We start from the raw sequence: 19,421 nt of genomic DNA, 5'->3' as shown, positions 1-19,421 counted from the left end.
CCCCATCCTTCAGTTCAGTTCAGTTCAGTTCAGTCGCTCAGTCGTGTCCAACTCTTTGCGACCCTATGAATCACAGCATGCCAGGCCTCCCTGTCCATCACCAACTCCCGGAGTTCACTTAGACTCGCGTCCATCGAGTCTGTGATGCCATCCAGCCATCTCATCCTGGGTTGTCCCCTTCTCCTCCTGCCCCCAATCCCTCCCAGCATCAAAGTCTTCTCCAATGAGTCAACTCTTCGCATGAGGTGGCTAAAGTATTGGAGTTTCAGCTTTAGCATCATTCCTTCCAAAGAAATCCCAGGGCTGATCTCCTTTAGAATGGACTGGTTGGATCTCCTTGCAGTCCAAGGGACTCTCAAGAGTCTTCTCCAACACCACAGTTCAAAAGCATCAATTCTTCGTCGCTCAGCCTTCTTCACAGTCCAACTCTCACATCCATACATGACTACTGGAAAAACCATAGCCTTGACTTAGCACTCCATATTTGCCTATTGTTGATATTAGGATGCCATTTAAGGTTGTAGGCACCTGTGATCCCTTGGTTTCAGCATTGAACACAGCTCTGTTGTAAGCACCACTTTAATCTTCCCACCACAGTCTGGCCACAAGATTTCTTAAGCGGCAGAAAGACTGCTGGAGGTAGGTACTAGGTAGTTCATGCATAGGTAGGCAAAAACCCCTAACCGGAGGACTCAGAGGAGCCGCCAACCAAAATACAGCTCTACAGAAGCTGAAAGTTCACTTCTGTTTGGTTTCACCTTAGTGCTTTGTGTACTGAGAGGACTTATTTGTTCTTGAGAGCCAGTGACACACCCAAGAAATTTCATAACACTTTTCACTTCGTATTTTAAGACTATTGAGAAATCTTAGTGCTAAAGAAAACAAGATTCAGTCTCACTACCTAAAGTGGCCAGTTTCTTGGTTTTGTAAATATGGAGGGCTGTTAGAATGGAACTCACAGTGCATCAAAACAATCAGAACAGGATTAACTATAATTAAACTCTCCCTTAGGATTTTTAGAGAATCAGCATGCATTAGTTATGTATTAAGGAATACCACTCATATATTGGTTTCACTTTTACTGATCTTTTCTTTCACAGAAAGAGATGAAAGAGTAAGAGAATTACTGTTCAACTTTCACTAAGGCAGAGAAGTAAAATCTGTTAAGATGAAGGGTCTGCCCTCAAGCTCAAGGATTCTTTATAGTCTCAACTGTCCAGCCAGCCAAGCAGGCTTAACTCTTCTCAAGATAAGCGTACTGACTGCCACCAATAGGAAATCTTTCCATTCTTAGGTACACAGGACAATTAGAAAACTCTCTCATACCAAACCAAAATTGTCCTGATTGTTCTTCCATCCACTGGTCTCAGTGCCATCATTTAACGTTGTGCCTTCTTCACCTATACAGTGTTTTACTGTATCTATTTATTAACTCATCTACATATTTTTGGCTGTGCTGGGTCTTCGCTGCTGTGTGCAGGCTTTCTCTAGTTGCGGTGAGCAAGGGCTACGCTTCATTGCAGTGTGCGGGCATCTCATTGTGATGGCTGGCTTCTCTTGTCGTGAAGCATGGGCTCTAGGGCACATAGGTTTCAGTAGTTGTGACACACGGGCTTACTTGCTGCAAGGTCTGTGGAATCTTCCCCAACAAGGGATCGAACTCATGTCCCCTGCACTGGCAGGCAGATTCCTAACCACTGGACCACCAGGGAAGTCCTACAGTGTTTTTATTTTTTTCAGTTCATCACAGACATTTGTGTGTGTGTGTGTGTGTGTGTGTGTGTGTGTGTGTGTGTAAAACACAAAATCACCACACTTGAATATCACAGCAACATCAAATTTCTATAGAAGTTTCTAAACTTTCAAGCTCAATTTCTGACTTTATCAGACAGGTGACAAATAGATCACAAACCGTCTGCAGGCCACACTTTGAGAAGCATTTATAGATAGTTCTCACAACCTGGCCTGACTTGGGTTCCCCTAGAAGCCAACTCTGAGGCAAAGATTCTAATGCAAATGTGTAGTTTATTCTGGAAATGAAATCATTAAGTGTGGGGCATAGAGTAGGGAAGCAGACAGAGCAGGGAAGGAATAAAGTGTAGGTCCTCAAGTCCGTTACCACTGCAGGTCCAACTCCACTGGGAAACTCTGGGAAACAGTGTCGTATCTGTTATCCTCATCCAGAGGAAAGGAAAATGGCGGCAGGCGGGGTGGGGGGGTTCTACACCAAATTCCTGTTCATTACCAGATGAGAGAAGCTTCTAGGCACTAATTTTTTGGCTCTTCTGAAGTTTTCCCATATGCTCACTGTACATGCCACCATGGCCAAAGAGAAAGCCTGCAGTCAAGGTGTCACAGGTGCTCACAGAAGCAGTTTTGGGCTCATAGGGAGGATGAGGGGTCAGCACTAACTCAGCTACAGAAGTGAACAGAACAGCTGGTCAGAACAGTTCACAGTGGGACAAAGGTACTTCAACATGTGAAAAGACACTCAACTTCATTCATAAAGAAATGCATTTAATCTCAGCCTGCATTTAAATGCCATTTCTTACCTCACGGATGGGCAAAATCCAAAAGTTTGAGCATGCACTCTGTGAGTAACTGCATTACTCTAGGGTGTGTAAATTGAAACAATCCTAAAGAGAGAAATTAGGCATTATCTTTCAAAATTAAAAATGTACTATGTATAACAGGCTCCAGGTTCATCCACCTCATTAGAACTGACTCAAATGCACTCCTATTTATAGCTGAGTAATATTCCATTGTGTAGATGTACCACAACTTCCCTTATCCATTCATCTGCCAATGGACATCTAGGTTGCTTCCATGTCCTAGCTATTGTAAATAGTGCTGCAGTGAACATTAGGATACATATGTCTTTTTCAATTATGGTTTCCTCAGGGTATATGCCCAGTAGTGGGATTGCTGGGTTGTATAGCAATTTTATGGGCTTTCCTGGTGGATCAGTGGTAAAGAATCCATCTGCAATTCAGGAGACGTAAAGAGACACGGGTTTGACCGCTGGGTCAGGAAGATCCCCTGGAGTAGGAAATGGAAACCCACTCCAGTATTCTTGCCTGGAGAATCCCATGGACAGAGGAGCCTGGTGGGCTACAGTCCTTAGGGTCACAAAGAGTCAGACACGACTGAAGTGAGTGAGCCTGCATACACAAATGGTAGTTTTATTATCAGTTTTCTAAGGAATCTCCACACTGTTCTCCATAGTGGCTGTATTGATTCACAAAGTCAGAAGAGAAAGACAAATACCATATATTGGTGCTTTAGTTGCTAAGCCATGCCTAACTCTTGCAAACCAACTTGCAGGGCAGAAAACAAAACAGACATAAAGAGCAGACTTTTCAACACAGTGAGGGAAGGAGAGGATGGGATGATTTGAGAGAATGGCATTGAAACATTGCCATATATTAAATACATAACCAGTGGGAGTTTGCTGTATTATGCAGGGAACCCAAAGCCAGTGCTCCCTAACAGTCTAGAGGGGTGGGATGGGGTGGGAAAAGGGAGCATGGTTCAAGAGGGAAGAGACATATGTATAACTATGGCTGATTCATGTTGATGTATGGCAAAAACCACAACAATATTGTAAAGTAATTATCCTCTAATTTTTTTAAAAAAAAAGGAAAAAAAAATGAGAAAATCTGAACTTTGGGCTTAAGAAAAAAATCTGGTTATGAAGGTTTTCATTTGTGTTTTCTATTTATGTGACTTTAAAATAAATTTGCATGTTCAAATAAAAAATTAAAAATGCAGAGTTAAGTTTTGACCCAGGGACTCTGCACGGGAACATTTATCCTACAGATATGCCTGCAACCATTTGAGATGACGAATAAACATTACTATTCATTTTCCTTAGTTTTCAAGAACAACAACATTGTAAAAAACAAAATATAGGCAAAAACTCAAGCATTCATCTTCAGGATGGATCAAATAAACTATAATGCTTTCACAGAAAGAAATTCTATGTAGCTATTTATTTTTTTTTCAAATTTTAAAATCTTTAATTCTTACATGCGTTCCCAAACATGAACCCCCCCTCCCACCTCCCTCCCCACAATATGTAGCTATTTAAAACAAACAAGTCACCTTATTTATACATATACAAAAAGATCTCCAAAATATATTATCAAGCAAAAAAAAAAATCAAGGTGCAAAATAACATGTAAAGTTTGATTCCTTTGTATATGTGCATTTGCTGGTATTGCCTAAAGAAATAATGAAAGGATTCAAAAAAAGTAATAAAAAAAAATCATACCTAAACAGGATGGGGAGAGGGAGGAGCAGAAGTAAGAGTAGATGCACTACATATGTTTCACATCATTTTTTATTTTTTAATTATATGAATATTTTACCTAATTTTGAAAATAAATTTAATTTTAAAAGTAATCGGTCGCCAAAAGGAGAAAAAAAAAATGTAATTGGTTGCAGATCCCTGCTAAGTCCTCGCTTGTTCTTACCAAACCTCTCCAGCTCATTCAGTCTCTCCTCTTACATAATTTCCATATCTTTCATCATCCTGCTCCCTCTTTCTTGGATCACCTACAAATATTTCAGTGTCCCTTTGAAAACAAAACTCAGAACTTCAGATAAGATATAGCTAAGTTAGAGTATGACTGTTGCTTCCCTTATTCTGGATGATGAGTCTCTGTTAATGTATTATTAATTAAGCATTTATTAGGGTTGTTTTTTTATTCCTTTTTTGGACAGTCACATATATCAGGATCACATCACAGAATATGCCTAAATTCTTTTCACATAAAATGTGAAGTCCAGCCTCTCTACCATCCACCCCACTGGCTCCTTCCCTGCCCCCTTCATCACTAATAACCACCCACTCAGCATTGATTTCCATCAATATTTCTAAAACTCTGTAAAGCAAAAATAAAAAAGCACTCCGTACTATCTTCACAGCAATTCTGTAAATCTAAAACTCTCTTAAACAATTTATTTTTAAAAAACAAACAAATCAACTCTATTAAAGTTTATCTTATGGAAAGTTATCTCTCATTTCAGCCTGGAAGATTTCTTTAAATTGTGTTTTCCTATATATGTGCTGTCCGCACATTTCCTAAATACAGCTTTTCACTTTTGATAATAAATACAGAAACATTTTAACTGTAACCTCCACCTTCAACTACAAAATTTCATACCCTAGATGAAGCCTGGAGATTATCTAATCTAATAAACTCATTCCACAGATTGGGAAACTAAAGCCCAAGGGGGTAAAGTAATTTCCGCAAGGTCACACAGCTACATGGTAACAAAGAAGAATTAGACCACAGATGACCTGATTCCAATTCCCAGGCCAGGAGTTTCTCTTGTCCTTTTGGAAGCAAGTGATTCAGTTGAAAACAAATTGTTTGCAGATCAAAATCGGAAGGGTCTAAAGGACAAACTGGTCAGAAATAGGCATATCCCGTTAGCAATTTTGGTCTTTTCTCTAAGTGCTAACATGGTAAACAACTTTGTTGTTGTTCAGTCACTAAGTCGTGTCCGACTCTGCGACCCCATGAACTGCACACCAGGCTTCCCTGTCTCTCACCATTTCCTTGAGTTTACTCAAACTCGTGTCCACTTTAAAAAATGACAGGACTAAAGGAACAGTCTCATCTAATGGTATGTTTAGATAGCCTATGACTTCTCCAATGCATGAACTAGAGTGTAAATAATAAAATCTTATTTTTGCCTCCTTTCACATTCTCTAAATTCAAATAATATTTAAATTCTTAGTAAACATTTCAGGAATATCCAACAACAAAAAGTTGCCCATTATTTAATGTTAGGATTCTTCTCCCCCTTATGAAGGACACTTTGTCAAACTGCTTTAAAATAAAAGAAATTCACAGTAGAAATATTTCTTTGAAACTGGCTCAATACATCAAGTAGACATCAAGGCAGCCATGGAGACAGTCACATGTCCCTCCAAGAGCACCTGCTACAAGGGAGCATAGCTGGTTGACAGCCTCCGGCTGCCACACCCTGCAATGCACCACCTCCTTCACTGGATTCATAATTCATGTTGCCCTTGGCTGCTCTACTGTACATGACAGAGATACCGGAACCATTACTTCCTCATGCAAGATTCCTCTAATGGGCAATATCTGCTCGGGTATTTCCCGTAAACCCAAGAGTGTTTCACAACTGCACTGAAAGCTGGGCATCTTCCTATCCAATCTTCCCCTTCCTTTGCTCTTTCACAGGTGTAACACCTGCGCAGTATGAACATTTACCCCTCCTTTATCCTTCAAGGCATTTCCTCCAGTGTGTCTCTACACTAATCTTGATGTCTGCTTTCTTATAGGACCAAACTGGCAAGCATTTTTGGTTTAAAAGTTGCAAAATAATTATTTTTATTATGAAAGTGGAAATGTTAGTCTCTCAGTCGTGTCCAATTCTTTGTGACCCCATGGACTGTAGCCTGCCAGGCTCCTCTGTCCATGGAGTTCTCCACGCAAGAATACTAGAATGGGTTGCCATGCCTTCCTCCAGGGGATCTCCCCAACTTGGGGACCAAACCTGGGTCTCCTGCAATGCAGGCTGATTATTTACTGTCTGAACCACCAGGGAGGCCCATTATGCATGCATGCTAAGTCGCTTCAGTCATGTCTGACTCTTTGTAACCCTATGGACTGTTGTAGCCGCCGGGCTCCTCTATCCATGGGATTCTCCAGGCAAGAATACTGGGGCGGGTTGCCATTCCCTCATCCACGGGCTCTTTCTGACCCAGGGATCGAACCCACATCTCTTGCAGCTCCTGCACTGTAGGTGTATTCTTTACCACTGTGTATTCTTTACTGCTGAGCCAATGAGGAAGTTCTATTTTTTATACTTTAATTATCACACCATTTATTGTGTCTTTCACCCAAATATATCCTTCAACAATTAGGTTCATTAACTATTTATATTAAAATAAGGTAAGCATAAATAAGTGAAAAACCACATCATAGAGTGTGTTAGTAAAGTGTTAAAGAGAGCTTGCATCTGCTTTTCCAAGCTCTAACCCTCTTCCCATAAAAGGGAAGACAATATGTTTCTAGAGGCCTAACGATATAAAATACCCTTTAAAACACCCACACAAAAGAACAAAAATGTGTTTCTATTGCATGGAAAATTGTGAAGCTGATGGTCTCAGAGAGGAGCTAATGTGGTAAGAAGGCGAGAGGCTTGGGCAACAAAAGTGAAAATGGCCAAATCTGAGAAAAAGGTGTGGATTTAATCCCTCCTGTCTTGAGTCTGAGGCAGACAAAGGAATGAAGTCTGTGGAGTGAAGTACCTCCAGTGTTGTTTGATGTCTTATTGAGCTGTGCTGTGGTGTGACACAAAGGTTTTAGTAAGATTCTTAGCCACTGGAGTGGAATGCTCTAAGAAACACCTCTAAGGCCACTCAAAGCAAAGTGCCTAAACTGAGCTAATTCTTAACAGGAGCATCCTAAATCCAGAGGAGCCACAATGAAGATGTCAACCATCTTGGGCCCAGAGCCAAATCTCCCACCATCTTCAAACCCTAAACAATCCCTAGATTCAGCTTTGATAAAACAGTGAGGAGAATCAGCCACTCTACAAACTTGCTTTTAGCTAGGTAAGGGGTAACTCCATAAAGAGTTTTCTGATTGAGAGAATGAAAGAATTGTAACATTCTTTATTGGTAGAAGTTGTGCAGCAAAAAATATGGAAGGATAGAAAAATGAGAATTTAAAAAGGTCAAGATTGAACTGGGCGGGGGAAAGAGCAAAAATTAGTAATTGGGACTATTTCAGACTACTGAGGGAAAAGGTTATCATAGTTAATAGGACAATTAGAGGTTTTTCCAATGGTCATGTATGGATGTGAGAGTTGGACTATAAAGAAAGCTGAGCACCAAAGAATTGATGCTTTTGAACTGCGGTGTTGGAGAAGACTCTTGAGAGTCCCTTGGACTGCAAGGAGATCCAACCAGTCCATCCGAAAGGGGACCAGTCCTGCGTGTTCATTGGAAGGACTGATGTTGAAGCTGAAACTCCAAAACTTTGGCCACCTGATGTGAAGAACTGACTCATTTGAAAAGATCCTGATGCTGGAAAAGATTGAGAACAGGAGCAGAAGCGGACAACAGAAGATAATATGGTTGGATGGCATCACCGACTCAATGGACATGTGTTTGGATGGACTCCGGGAGTTGGTGATGGACAGGGAGGCCTGGAGTGCTGCAGTTCATGGGGTTGCAAAGAGTTTGACATGACTGAGTGACTGAACTGAACTGAACTGAGACTTAAATAAAATCAGGTCAGTACTTCATGCTGGAATACATTCCAAATGAATCAAAATTTAAATGTATAAACTAAAAACACACTAAAATAAAACATGGGAAAGTTGCCTTATAATCTGATCTGAAGATAACCTTACTAATTCAAAAACTAAAAGTTACAAGATAAAATATTGATCAATCTAATTAAGTCAGTTTTCCTTAAAATACTGGCATGACACAAAAACAACACAAAGTTAAATGAGAAATGATGAACTGAGAAAAATATTTACATTTAAAATGTTAATAATCTTAATATATTAATCATTCCTACAAACTGAGAAGAAACAAAATAACAATCTGATAAGAAAGTACCAAAATATATGAGCAGACATTCACAAAAGAAGAAATGAAAATGGCACCTAAATGTACACAAAGATGCTCAAACTTGCTCTTATTCAGGGAAATGTAAATGAAAATCACAACAAGCTATAGCTCTTCATCTATCCAATTGTCAAACATCCAAAAATCTGATAACATATTCCACTGGGAAGGTTATTTCAGGAAACAGCTGAAGAGAATACAAAATGTACAGCTCCTAGTAAAAGAAATCTGACAATATCTTAAAAAAAAATACTAGCAATCTACATAGCAAATTCAGTTCTAGGATTCTACCATCAAAAAATCCTGGTTAAAAAAAAATACAAAATGTCTTGTATGCAAAGTGTATTTTTCCAATGGCAAGATACAGAACAGTACGTATACTCTACTAACATTTAGATAAGGAAAGAGATTATTAATATATACACAAATGTGTTATATTTGAGAAAAAAAAAAAAAACCCTAATAAGAATGGTTATCACCAGATCAGTGGTTCTCAGATTTTAGTGTACATAAAAATAACCTTCAGGGCCTGATTCCCAAAGTTTCTGATTTCAAAGTTCTGAGATGGGGCCCAAAAGTCGGCATTTGTAATGAGTCCACAAGTAACAGTGAAGCAGCTGTTCTAAAGATCACACTTTGCCTCCAAACTTAAGACAAATGGAAACAATTGGATCTATCAATATCAAATTACTTACATTACAATATAAAAATAGATTTATTTAATTATAACTATAGATATAGTGACTTTTGAGTATTTTGAGAGTGTATCCTAAGTGGTGTGTACGTGTACGTGGTCACTCAGTTGTGTCCAACTCTTTGCGGCCGTTTGGACTGTAGCCCACTAGGCTTCTCTGTCTATGGGATTTTTCAGGCAAGAATACTGGAGTAGGTTGCCATTTCCTCTTCCAGGGATCAAACTCACATCTTCTGCATCACCTGCATCACAGGCAGACTACTGCTGACCCATCGGGGAAGCCCCGTATGAGTTCTAATCACAAAGAGAGCTTCAAATAAATCTTACATTCAATTCAATGTTTATTATAAATGTTAGTATTACTAATTTGAAACTAGCTTATACATATACAAGTACACACAAATATTTATGTGGTTGCTCACTCACTAAGTTGTGTACGACACTTTGCGACCCCATGGACTATACACAGCAGGCTTCCCTGTCCTTTTCTATCTCCAGGAGTTGGTTCAAACTGATGTCCACTGAGCCATTGCTGCCATCCTACCATCTACTCTTCGGTCATCCCCTTCTCCTCTTGTCCTCAATCTTTCCCAGTATCAGGGCCTTTTCCAGGGAGTTGGTTCTTCACATCAGGTGGCCAAAGGATTGGAGCTTCAGCTTCAGCATCAGTCCCTCCAATGAATACTCAAGACTGATTTCCTTTAGAACCGACTGGTTTGATCTCCTTGCTGTCCAAGGGACTCTCAAGAGTCTTCTCCGGCACCAGAATTTGAAAGCATCAATTTTTTAGCACTCAGCCTTCTTTGTTGTCTCACTCTCACATCCATACACGACTATTGGAAAACCATAGCTTTGACTATATAGAACTTTGTTGGCAAAGTGATATCTCTGCTTTTTAATATGCTGTCTAGGTTTGTCATCTTTTCTTCCAAGGAGCAAGCATCTTTTAATTTCCTGGCAGGAGTCACTATGCACAGTCATTTGGGAAACCAATAAAATAAAATCCTTCACTGTTTCTACTTTTTTCCCATCTATTTGCCATGAAGTGATGGGACTCTTGATGGAAGTGAAAGAGGAAAGTGAAAAAGTTGGCTTAAAGCTCAACATTCAGAAAACGAAGATCATGGCATCCAGTCCCATCACTTCATGGGAAATAGATGGGAAACAGTAGAAACAGTGGCAGACTTTATTTTGGGGGGCTCCAAAATCACTACAGATGGTGATTACAGCCATGAAATTAAAAGACGCTTACTCCTTGGCAGAAAAGTTATGACCAACCTAGATAGCATATTCAAAAGCAGAAACATTACTTTGCCAATGAAGGTCCGTCTAGTCAAGGCTATGGTTTTTCCATTAGTCATGTATGGATGTGAGAGTTGGACTGTGAAGAAAGCTGAGGGCCGAAGAATTGACGCTTTTGAACTGTGGTGTTGGAGAAGACTCTTGAGAGTCCCTTGGACTGCAAGGAGATCCAACCAGTCCATTCTGAAGGAGATCAACCCTGGGATTTCTTTGGAAGGACTGATGCTAAAGCTGAAACTCCAATACTTTGGCCACCTCATGCGAAGAGTTGACTCGTTGGAAAAGACTCTGATGCTGGGAGGGATTGAGGGCAAGAGGAGAAGGGGACGACAGAGGATGAGATAGCTGGATGGGATCACCAACTTGATGGACATGAGTTTGGGTGATGGACAGGGAGGCCTGGCGTGCTGCAATTCATGGGGTCGCAAAGAGTCAGAAACGACTGAGTGACTGAACTGAACTGAGCTGATGGGACTGGATACCATGATCTTCATTTTCTGAATGTTGAGTTTTAGGCCAGCTGTCCTGCTCTCCTCTTTCACCTTCATCAAGAGGCTCTTTAGTTCCTCTTTGTTTTCTGCCATTAGGGTGATATCATCTGCATATCTGTGATTCATCCAGCCCAACAATTCTCATGATATACCCTACATATAAGTTAAATAAAGAGGGTGACAGTATACCCTTGATGTACTCCTTTCCCAATTTGGAATCAGTCCACTGTTCCATGTCCGGTTCTCACTGTTTCTTCTTGAGTTGCACACAGGTTTCTCAGTAGGCAGGTAAGGTGTTCTGGTACTCCAGTCTCTTTAAGAATCTTCCAGTTTGTTGTGATCCACATGTTTCCATAAAGTCAAATAATAGTGTCAATATTGTTATGAACTAAAATTATTGGTGTAAAAGAGTTTAAAGTTAAAAAAGTTAAATTAAAATTCCCTGATATTAAATTTGAATTGAATATTGAATACAGACAAATCAGTATTATTGCATGATTGGTTTTTTTTTCTGTTCAAAATGTATATTCCTTAGCTCTGTAATTGCAAAGATCTATAGGACAGGCAGTGACCACCCAAAAACAAGAGTACCGCTAGTGCCCACATTTTGGTCTCTAAGTAGCATTTCCCAGTACAGGAGCTTATGGCAGAATTCTGATCCCAGATTTGGAGAAGAAAATGCATTAAATGGGTTTGTGACAAGTTATGCCAGAAAGCAAGGAGGCAATCAGAGACTAATGGGATATGTCAGAAGCAAATATAAACAGGGGCAAATATAAGTAAGAATCCCACTGGAAAAATATGAGAACATATTACAAATAGTGACTGCTGTTAATTAATTAGAATTCATGAATTCATTCTATCACTAAAAACAACAGCAACAAAAATGAAAATAAACAGAACACACAAGCAAAAATCTAGTTGGTCACTATTGTATTTAGAACACTTCCTTATTTTAAAAATTGACAGTAGAAAGAAAAGAATTAGGCATTTTCCCTGCTTTCTTTGTATAAAAGTGTTGATGACAGAATGTTCTCCATAGGAAACACCCAGTTAATAAAAGTTAAAAGAAAATTAGAAAAATGCAACTTTGGCCAATGAAAATGCTTTTACCAGTAGATGAAATGGCCAGGTGAAAAGTTTCTAGGTAATTATATCATGTCAGCGTCACAAAACCATATGCTGTCTATGAAGCACCCAAAGACCACAAATGTTTGCTAATAAAGTTGAACCCAAATCTCTTCAAGCCTTGAATGCACACTTAAATTTTAGGAAATACAGTGGGTGGGGTAACAATTAAAAGTCACCAACAGGAAGCAGATAGACAAATCCAGAATATGGAAAATTCTTAGGGTTAAAGCACCCAATTTTTTTTCAATAAGTCAAGGGCAAGGAGGGTATGGAACTACTCTAGATGTAGTAAAATGCAGAATGTGAATCTTGTGAGTTCTTTAATTAAATAAATCAAATATTAAAAGATACTTTTGAAACAGATGGAGAGTTATAAATATTGGCTGTATCAGACTATCCCAAGGAACTGTCAATGTTGTTAGTGGCGAAATGGTTTCATGATTTTAAGTCCATTTTTAGCAAAGCATAGTAATATATGCCAAGTTAAAATAACAACATTTGGGATTTGTATCAAAATATATCAGCAAAAAAGAAAAAAAAAAGAATGGATTAAGCAAGTGAGGTAAAATGATGATAATGATTGAATCTGGCACATGGACATTCATTATACTATCATTTCTATTTTTATGTGTATTTAAAATTTCAAAATATATTTTTAAAAGTACAGTTGGCCCATAGACCTCTGTCAACTTTCTTAAGTATTTCACATTTCTTAAGTAATTTCACATTACTTCTGCTGAAGTACAATGGAAGATTCTAGATTACTGGTAGTTACTGCTTTCTAATCACCTAAGAATTTAATCGAAACCCTACTGCAATAAAAGTGCCCTAGAATACAAGTCCAGAAGAAAGTTAGGGTCAGGCCCTCACACTAATCTTCTGAATTTGACAAATCATTTAATCTTTTCAGATCTCATGATCTGTAAAGATGGGAAATTAGACTACTTTATATCTCATCTTTACCCCAATCACTAGAAAGTAATATGACTGTCCCTTTTCAGGCAAGCAGAGGGCACAAAATTGAGTAACCAAAAAAAAAAAAAAAAAAGCATGAGTGTAGCTTACACAGAATAACTTTCTTGAATTCCTAACTGGGAAATAAGTGGGTTAGATTACATTGTTTCTAAGATGTCTCTTAGTTCTAAAATTTTATGACATGTAAAAGCTATAGCCATAGCCCAGACAAATGTTATATATCAAATTCCAGTGGCTGATGCTGGCACCCAGTTTCAGTAAGGCACTTGTCTCTGTATTCTCAGAAGACGGAATACTTACTCACCAATAGGACAGGAAAACAAAGACCAGTTGTTTTCAAACATTCTTATCCCTGGTTTGTAATCCATGGTCTCTATTAAAGAAAGAGCCTTCTAATGATGACGTGGAGCAGGAACCAGCAACCCACTCCAGTATTCCTGCCTGGAAAATTACTTGAAGGAGGACCCTGGCAGGCTACAGTACCTGGGGCTGCAGAAAGTCAGAGCTGAGTACGCACACGCTAAAGATGAAGTGTGGGCGAGTTCACCTCTTTCAGGGTCTGTCGCAGTATCTCAGAGACAGCCAGTGCTGTAACCCCAGATGAAGATCCAGGCTCTCAGGGGAAAAAAGCTTACAATTAAGACAACAATTGATCCTGAGCTGGAGAGTGCAGTGTCAGCACTCTAAAGGAAGGTCAGAATTTAAAATGTGGCAAGTGACATCTGTCCTTCAGTATGACATTTGATGAGCTGCCACGGTGGGTGGAAACGGTGAGGAGATGCTTTGGCCATTACTAGGACCAGTGAGTGAAAGTCATCTGGAGACGCTTCAGGACAAGATTCTTCTTCATAAGGGCTACTGCTGCCTGAAGACAGAATTGATCATCTCGGGGAGAATGAATTCAGTCACTGGAGGCTGTTTCACCAGAGGTTAGTCTGTATTATACAAATGGATTCCAAGCATCAGAAATTACATAATTCATAAAATTTATATATTATGAATAGTGCAGCTGGGGCTCAAAAAAGCTATTCTATCTGAGAATTTCAATGATCAATTAATGAAATTTTTAACTGGAAATTCCAATTTGTCTAATCCATATGTGAAATAAAGAAAATGGTTGCAAATACTTTGTTAAATAAGTGAATACTTAAGAACTCATAACGTGAAATTTCCAAGGGAAAATACAATTCATCCAACAATGAACGAAAGCACTTTTTGAAAGTCAACTATGTGCCAGAAATTGGTACATTCTGTCTTTATGGAACTTTTATTCTATCAAGGGACCATAATGCGAGCAATACATTCTTGCATTATACTGAAACTAATGTAATGCTATGTTATTATACACCAATAAAAATATTTTGTCAGGTGGTTAAGTTCTAAAAACAAAAGTAAACCAGATTAAGTGAACAGGATGGGGAGGCTGCAATTTAGACTGGGTTTCCTGGAAAGGATATGTGAGAGGTAACACTGAAGCAAGGGTCTGAAGAGGAGCATGAGGGAGGGAACCACATGGATACCTGAGGGGAAATCCCAGGGAGGTTCAAGAACAGGTACAAAGACCCCAAGGCAGGACGGTGTTTGGTGCTCATGCAAGAACCAGGAGGCAAGCGGGGTGGGAATAGGATAAAGCAGGAGAACAATCAGAAGCAGGTCACAGGTTCTGTGAGCCCCAGAGGCCTGGGCAAGGATAGGAGCTGTGTAGTCTCACCAAAAGGGACATCGACATAGAGTTTTAGATGGAGGAGTGACTTGTTTCAAAAGGATCACTCACTTGGCTGGGTGAGGGAAAGGAAGAAAGATGCTCATTCAGAAACACATTAATTGTGGTTTTGACTGAAGTGGTCATAGTGAATACGGTGAGGCATGGTCAGGTTGGGAAGGAACTGGCTTGAAGAGAGGAAATTTCATTTTAGACCTGTCAAATGTGAAGTGCCCATTAGACATAGAGGTAAAAGTGTCAGATATGAAGGTAGATGTACACGTCTAAGAACCAAATTGAAGATGTAAATTCAGGATCCCTCGGCATACAGACCTGGAATTGAATGAATAATCTGAGACATGAGTGTAGATAGAGGAGAAGTGAAGTGAAAGTTGCTCAGGCATGTCCGACTCTTCGCAACCCCATGGACTGTAGCCTGCCAGGCTCCTCTGTCCATGGAATTCTCCTGTGTCTGCTGCATTACCAGTGAATTCTTTACAACTGAGCCAGTGGGGAAGCCCCAGATATAAAAAGGATAACTGATAGGAACCTACTGTATAACACAAGGAACTCTACTCAATATTCTGTAATGACCCCTATGGAGATAGTCTCCTTTGCTGGAGATTTCTTCCATCATCTTCCCACCCTCCAGGTTTAGGATGCATTGTGTCTGTCTTTAGACTTGATTTCTTCTCTATCTGGGCTTCCCTGGTAGCTCAGCTGGTAAAGAATCCTCCTGCAAAGCAGGAACCCCTGATTCTATTTCTAGGTCAGAACGATCCCCTGGAGAAGGCAATGGCAACCTATTCAGTATTCTAACCTGGAGAATCTCATGGACAGAGGCTTGTTGGTATTCAGTTAACTAAGTCGTGTCTGACTGTCTGTGACCCCATGGACTGCAGCACACCAGGCTTCCCTGTCCTTCACCATCTCCCGGAGCTTGCTCAGACTCATGTCCATTGAGTCAGTGATGCCATCCAACCATCTCATCCTCTGTCATCCCCTTCTCCTCCTGCCTTCAATCTTTCTCAGCATCAGGGTCTTTTCTAATCGGTCAGCTCTTCTCATCAGGTGGCCAAAGTATTGGAGCTTCAGCTTCAGTATCAGTTCTTCCAATGAATATTCAGGATTGACTGGTTGCATCTCTGTGCTGCCCAAGAGACTCTCAGGAGTCTTCTCCAACACCACAGAGGAGCCTGGCAGGCTACAATCCATAGGGTGGCAAAGATATCTAGTAGTGTGTATATGTCAAGCCCAGTCTACCAATTTATACCTCTTACCCGCCAATCCCCTGGTAACCATTAATTTACTTTCTACATCTGTGCATAGTCTCTATCCATTTACAAGGATTTGAAAATACACTATAGAGGGAATATAAAGAAATACAAGAAATGACCAACCTGATTTACAGCTAGCACATTGTACAATTCACATTTGTGCAAATAGTTTAAATTTACCTAACATTTTCTGAGTATCTTATATGACCCAGAAATTAAAAACAAGGATGTCTAACACATTTCCCTATTTATGAATTTTATAACCTAGAGATTGTTTTCTCCCTTATTCCAAGGTAAGATCGGTTGGTTGAAATTACTGATTAAAGTGAAGGAAAGTTAAGCAAGTCAACTTTGGAGGTAGAACAACATAAGGTTTTGTGATCTAAACAGCTATGAAAATGAGAGAGAAATACAATGCATAATGGGTAACTGGGTTAATTGGAATATGGCCTGGATTTATTATCATTCCTAATTATTAGGAAATTTGTTACATATGACAATGGTATTCTGGTTATGTTAGAAAATGTTCTTATTGTATACAGATAGATAATAACATATTTAGGAGCAAAATGAAAAGATATTACTTATTTAAACCACTTCAAAAAATAAAAAAGAGAGAGAGAACTGAATTGAAAAGGTATTCTCCACTTCTGCCTAATGCAAATGTTTGTCAGCTATGGAATTTTGACCGATAGAATTGAAGGAATCTTTATCTTTGTCTCCCCAGACAATGTGTACCCATTTTCTGAGAACCATAAGGGCAGACTGGAATTATAGCTCAGTTGGGAACTAGATGTTTTTAAGCTCCTATCCATACTGAACAGAATATGTCATATAATCTGATTTTTCTCTCATTTCCATTGCCCTTCTTTCTGTTAGTACTTACTTGCCTTTTCCTCCCTGCCCAATATCTGTTTTTTTAAGTTCCTAATCTTTCTGGATCTCTGTATTTGAGGGCTATATACTAAAACAGCATAAAATATATAATTTTAAATTTTAATCTATTTTATTTGGAATGTTTAATCCATTGAAACTGATTGTGATTGTGCTAATTGATATATTTGGATTTATTTCAAATACCTTTTTTTTTTCCCGTATCCGTTAGTTTATAATAATCCATTTCCCTCCTTTTTGTCCTCTCCTGGACTGATGGACTATCTCCTCTCATTCCAGTTTTTCCTTCTCCCACTTTGAAAACTATAGTCTATTTGTGACCTTATAGTAAGCACCCTGGGCTTCCCTGGTGGCTTAGATGGAAAAGAATCTGTGTGCAATGCAGGAGTCCCAGGTTTGATCTCTGGGTCAGGAAGATCCCATAGAGAAGGGAATGGCAACCCACTCCAGTATTCTTGCCTGGAGCATTCCATGGACAGAGAAGCCTGGTGGCCTATAGTCCATGGGGTGGCACAGTTGGACATGACTGAGCAACTAACACTTTCACTTTCAGTAGGTACCCTAGAGATTGTAACATGTATATTTTACTTTTAAAAAGTTTAAAGATAATCGATGTCTTTTATTGTTGTTCAGTCACTCAGTCATGTACGACTCTTTGTGACCCCATGGACCACAGCACACCAGGCTTCCCTGTGCATCACCAACTCCTGGAGCTTGCTCAAGCTCATGTCCATCAAGTGGGTGATACCATTCAACCATCTTATCCTCTGTTGTCCCCATCTCCTCCCGCCTTCACTCCTTCCCAGCATCAGGGTCTTTTCAAATGAGTCTGTTCTTGGCATCAGGTGGCCAAAGTATTGGAGTTTCAGCTTCAACATCAGTCCTTCCAATGAATACTCAGGATTGATTTCCTTTAGGATGGACTGGTTGGATCTCCTTGCAGTCCAAGGGACTCTCAAGAGTCTTCTCCAACACCACAGTTCAAAAGCATCACTTCTTCGGCACTCAGCCTTTTTTATGGTTCAAATCTCCCATCTGTACATGACTACTGGAAAAACCATAGCTTTGACTAGACGGACCTTTGTTGGCAAAGTAATGTATCTGCTTTTTGATATATTGTGTAGGTTGGTCATAACCTTCCTCCCAAGGAGTAAGTGTCTTTTAATTTCATGGCTGCAATCACCATCTGCAGTGATTTTGGAGCTCAAAAAAATAAACTCTGACAGTTTCCCCATCTATTTCCCATGAAGTGATGGGACCGGATGCCATGATCTTAGTTTTCTGAATGTTGAGCTTTAAGCCAACTTTTTCACTCTCTTCTTTCACTTTCATCAAGAGGCTCTTTAGTTCTTCTTCACTTTCTGCCATAAGGGTGGTGTCATCTGCATATCTGAGGTTATTGATATTTCTCCCCGCAATCTTGATTCCAGATTGTGCTTCTTCCAGCCCAGCATTTCTCATGATGTACTCTGCATATAAGTTAAATAAGCAGGGTGACAATATACAGCTTTGATGTACTCCTTTCCCAATTTGGAACCAGTCTGTTGTTCCATGTCTGATTCTAACTGTTGCTTCCTGACCTGCATACAGGTTTCACAGGAGGCAGGTAAAGTGGTCTGGTATTCCCATCTCTTTAAGAATTTTTAATGTCTCCACTCTCCTTCTAAATAACACAAACACCAATAATGTTTCAACTCCAGCCACTACCTTCTACTACTATGAGGTCTGATTATTTGATTTATTCATGCTGCTTATTTATTCACTGTCTCTCTCGTCCAAGCCCATTCTGCTCTGTGCTGAGACTACAAACTGTATTCCCCTATTTTGCCCACTGACTTCCTATTGTGTTTTTTGTAGGGATACAGAAGGGAAGTAAAAGATAAGTGGAGAGGAGAAAAGCACTCCTTTCAATTGCCCACTAGATCAGCAACTTTATTAGTTCAGCCCTCAGATTTTTTCAGAACTTGGAGCAGACTCTCCAGCAGTCTCCTTCTGAGCAGCCAGCAGCCTGCAGGGGCATCCCTGTACATCCAAGCTGTAGCTGACTACAGCCAACAGTGGAAATGCTAGGGAGACTCCAAAATAAATATAATGTTGCAGTGCCACCTCGTGGACATTATCAGTATAACATGAACCCAAGCATTAGTGAAACAAACTACACAACCAACCAAAGATACTAGATACTTTGGAATTTCAAAAAAATTAAATATATATATATATGTGTGTGTCTTAGTTAATCTAGAAAACTGAATAACAAATAACACAGGACAATAGTATAAATTGGCAAAATCACTTTTATATCCCTTGTGCTAAAGCACTAGCTCATTCCTTA

This window comes from Ovis aries, chromosome 4, assembly GCF_016772045.2.
Source record: "Ovis aries strain OAR_USU_Benz2616 breed Rambouillet chromosome 4, ARS-UI_Ramb_v3.0, whole genome shotgun sequence".
NCBI classification, from domain to species: domain Eukaryota; kingdom Metazoa; phylum Chordata; class Mammalia; order Artiodactyla; family Bovidae; genus Ovis; species Ovis aries.
The sequence above is the reverse complement of the archived record's forward strand: the minus strand, read 5'-3'. Positions refer to the sequence as shown.